Source organism: Priapulus caudatus, unplaced genomic scaffold (assembly GCF_000485595.1).
Source record: "Priapulus caudatus unplaced genomic scaffold, Priapulus_caudatus-5.0.1 Scaffold713, whole genome shotgun sequence".
In the NCBI taxonomy this organism is placed as follows: Eukaryota; Metazoa; Priapulida; class Priapulimorpha; order Priapulimorphida; family Priapulidae; genus Priapulus; species Priapulus caudatus.
The window spans coordinates 102,598-107,138 of NW_014577774.1; the positions used below are offsets into that span (position 1 = coordinate 102,598).

At 43.8% G+C, this 4,541-nt stretch overlaps 1 long non-coding RNA gene across 1 annotated transcript in view; it reads left to right on the top strand.

Moving 5' to 3' along the window:
* Positions 1-3,673, top strand: part of LOC106813002 — a 26,107-nt gene extending 22,434 nt beyond the window's left edge. The window contains exon 3 of the long non-coding RNA XR_001394410.1: positions 2,584-3,673. This is a non-coding gene — a long non-coding RNA (uncharacterized LOC106813002). The remainder of the gene's footprint in view (positions 1-2,583) is intronic.
* The last annotated feature ends 868 nt before the right edge of the window (positions 3,674-4,541 follow it).

The following is a 4,541-nucleotide window of genomic DNA, read 5'->3' on the forward strand; positions in this document are numbered from 1 at the left end:
AATTCCTATTATTATTATGTAATTTACTCTCTTTTTTTTCTTATATGTATTTATGGCACTTTATTTCTGATGTTCATTGATATCATTTCTTAGAGACGCCTAAATTGTCTAGTCGTTACATTACATTTTGAAATATTAACTTCATCTTATAATTATTTATTTACCACGCCGTTCGCCAGTATGCACTGGATGCGCATCTTGTATTATTTCAGCCGTTGCATCACACTGGAACAAGTGCATTTAATCTCGGTATCGTTAGATACCATTTGCCTCATGTCTCACAATGGAGCGTTGATAGCATGCATGTATGTACAACATGTCAGCGCCATGAGACATTCACGACTGCTACATCACTTCCGCGCCTTATCACTTCTCTATTCAACGCTATATTAAAAACTGAATGCATTATATATTTAATTAAATCGACCGTGGACGTATCGCATTTTGTAATAAAATATACCGACTTTAACCGCTTATATGGGTCAGCGATCATCATTATCACGTCACCGTCATCGTCATGCGTCACCGTCTCGTCATCGTTCGTCGTCAGTCAAGATTCGGATTTCATCGCCGAACGAAATAACAAAACCGATGACATCACACTCCATCATAAATAACTCGAATATTTCAGCTCCGTCCATCTTCGCCGCTATCATACTGATTGTACACCAGTCGCAGCACGGCATCGCAGCAGCGGCAGCGGGCCCCGCTCCCGCCCGCCGCGGCGGCATACGCTTTGATCTCCCTCATGATATCCATTCCGCTGGCGACCAGGTGCCAAATGAATGAGCAGCCGCTGGTGTTGTGTCGGCGCGAGCGGCTCGGTGCATGGCGGGAGAGGAGATGAGACAGGCCTGGCTGCGCGCCGCCTGTCGCGGCCGTAGTAAGAGCCTTCATGAACAAGCGCATAATCCATCGCACTGTTGTGAGGGGCCAGGGGCAAAGTGGTGGAAGACGCCGACACGCAAATTAGCCGTGACCAAACACGGCAGCGCGCACCGGCCTACTCGCCGTCCACGGCGTCCTTTGGCATGGTATGCGTAGGCCAGGCCGTGGCGGAGAGAGAAGGTGCTTCAAGAGGCACCAAGCGGGGCGAGAGACCGGGAAGGGCTGCGGTCGGGCAGATAGGGTCGCGAACGCGAAATTTGAGCGAAGGAGGAGATGGAGGCAGAGTAATGCGACAGAGATAAAAGAGAGAGGAGAGAAGAGAGAGCGCGAGCAGCGGGATTGAAGCGGAGAGAGAGAGACGAGGACACACACACACACACACACACACACACACACACACACACATCACACGCACACGCACGCAGACCCGCGCGCGCATGGCCGACATCACTCACAATATAACGTTGATCAATAACTATTAAGCTATAGCGACGTGTGATTGTTGCACCACGAGGTGAACAATCATCAAGTCCCGACCATCGGTGGAAATCCGGACCCGTGTACACGATGATATTAATATTGGTGTTATTAACACAAATCGAAATCTGGATACGTGCATACCGTGTTATTAACATTGGTCGAAATTCGAATTCATCTATATATACGATGGTATTACGAGCCTTGCACTTCCTAATGACATTGTGTGTCGGACGATATTAAAAGCGTTGAAAATCCGGATTCGTGTAGTTGAGCTTGAGATGCCATCCGAGCTCTCTGTATAGTACCTATATACTGTATAGTACCTATACATAGCATCAAAAGCGTATTAAGCTTCTTTATCTACTCTTGATAGCATGCGTGCAGTGTCAGCTGCCGCACGCCGTACGGCACTACGCCTTTACGCCCGCATCGCGTTATATCTGGTTTGGGTTCCGCGATCTTCATCCGATATTCGGGTTTGTTTATAAATAGTTACGGACTCATTCAGAATTAGGTTGTGACCGTTTTCAATGTTGTTTCGCTTTCACTAAAGACTCGGCTATAACTCCGCGTACGTGCTGGTCTCTTGTAAACGCTGTCAAACTCGTTCATTCGCTATTACGTAATTTAGTAACTACATTTTCTACAATTCCATTGTCGTGAAATCTATCGAAGTCAATCGGTATATTAGGAATGCGGTAGTAGGGCAGTCACCTGTAGAGAGAGGACTATGATAGAATTGCGAGGTTATGTAGCCAACACACATATATTTAGTTTTGTAGGCGATGACGATTTCTGGGTCCCAAGTACTGCGATAATTATTAGCTAAAATTCCATGTATGATTAGCGTAATAATATTGTGCTGTAACTTGCAGCACATTTTCTGTTACAGTACGTCAGCTCTTTAGTAAAAGTAATATATTACACACACACACGCACATACACACAAGTGTGTGTGTGTGTGTGTGTGTGTGTGTGTGTGTGTGTGTGTGTGTGTGTGTGTGTGTGTGTGTGTGTATGTGTACGTGCGTGTATTCAGGAATATAATTTAAACTAACATAATGCACTCTTTTTATTATACTCGATCCAGAGACAACGGGCAAACTTTTTTTGTAACTTGTGACAACTTAACATGTAACTCGTGACAGTCGAATCACCTAGATGACTGATGCAGCTGCTTTGCGTAATTCTCTCTTTATTTGTGACTGCTGACAGGTAACAATCAAATGAGGTAGAATCAATGACGCACATAGGCCTACTCGCACTTCGCTTACTGGATCAACGTGCCGGAAGTGACGTCGTGTACTGCAGGTTCAGCAGAGGTCAAGTATTGATGACGTGGCACGTGAAGCACTGATAGTTACTTTCTGATTCACCACGTCACGCATTCACGCAAGGTGACTCGTCAGTCAAACCGGTCACCTGATGCGCGCAACGTGAACAAGTTATGTGATTCACGCCACGTTAACAGGTCACGTGGCACACGCCACGTGAGCAGGTCACGTGGTACACGCCGCATGAGCAGGTCACGTGGTACACGCCACGTGAACAGGTCACGTGGTACACGCCACGTGAGCAGGTCAAGTGTTGTGAATGACCTTTAAAACCCTCGCGAAGACTGCACCTGAAAAATAATAAATTATTATGAAACTATTGTAATACAATTGCTTTCATTTTTATCTTCACTTATATTATAATGAAACACGCGAAATAAATTGATGCAGTAACGTATATAGTTTTATTTGACAGAAATGCTAAAAATTTTATTAAAGAATATATTGTTTGCTTGTAACATCATCGATGCACATTACTCGCGTTCAACCAGGACCGGAGATAAAGCATCCCTATGCTCGTACTTATTCAATGTTGTGTTCTAAATATTTTTTGTTGAAAAGTGATACGTACTGTTTCTAACAACACACTACTGTTCAAAGTTTGTAAATCTATACCACCGTGTAGCCGTAAACAAATACATTATATAGATATGATTATATAGTATATATGTTGTGTTATTTCACAGATTCAGGTATGATATTGTGTATACCGCATACTAACAGGGTAAATTATTATTAAAATTTTATAATAACGTATTTTCCGTTCAAAGTCAAATCCTTGAACAAAATATATATTGTTGTTTGTTTATTTGTTGCGTTGTTTGTAGTTGATAAATTGGCACTTTGAGTTGTCAACAAACGTTGGATTAACGACAGAAGCGCCACCGCGGACTAACAGATGTTCGTGGTAATCGTACCTGTAAATATATTTCATGTAAATACGTGAAAATAAAACGCTACTTAATATGATATTCTTTATTAGCTTGTGTCGTGCTTTTCCTGCAGCAGTCTATAAGACTAGCTGCAGATACATCTCACCTCATCGACCGCTACACCACACTACTCATCCACCAATCCTATCAATATGTAGGCCAGGAGCCAATAATAATAATAATAATAATAATAATAATAATAATATTTTACACCCATAACGCTAAATCTCACCTCATTCACATCGTAACTCGAAATACACAAGTAGACTCATAATACCCGCCATGCCGTCTCACACATAGGATTTCTCTCGCGCATGCGCCGGAGGACACGGAGATTACTAGTCATGAAGTATAAAGATACCGTCTGCAGTCACACCGACAACGACAACAGGGCATGCAATAATCGTGGGAATACACGCAAGCCTGCGTGCTTGTCTCAGAGCTTGGAGATTTTGTTCGTATCCGTCTATCATGATTCCTTGGTCTCACCCTCTCTCTCTCTCTCTCTCTCTCTCTCTTGCTCTCTCTTTTGGTGTCTCTGTCTCTCGCTCTCTCTCGCTCTTTCTTTCCTTTTCTCTCTCTCTCTCTCTGTCGCTATCAATCTTACTTCCCCGTCCTTTCCTGTCTCTAGCTTCCTTTTCCTCTTTATTTCGCTCCTCATCTCTCTCTCTCTCTCTCTCTCTCTCTCTCTCTCTCTCTCTCTCTCATCTCTGCGTGCCACTCTCTGGCTCGTCTCTTTCTCCTCTCTCTCTGCTCATGCTGATTTGTTCTTTCTCAATCTTTCTCTTTCTGCTTCTCTTTCTGCACATCTCTCTCTCTGCCTTCTCGTTTCTCTCTTCTCTCATCTGCCACCTTTCTGGCTCTCATCTCGAGCCATCTTTTCTCTCTCTCGTCCGCTCTCGCTCCT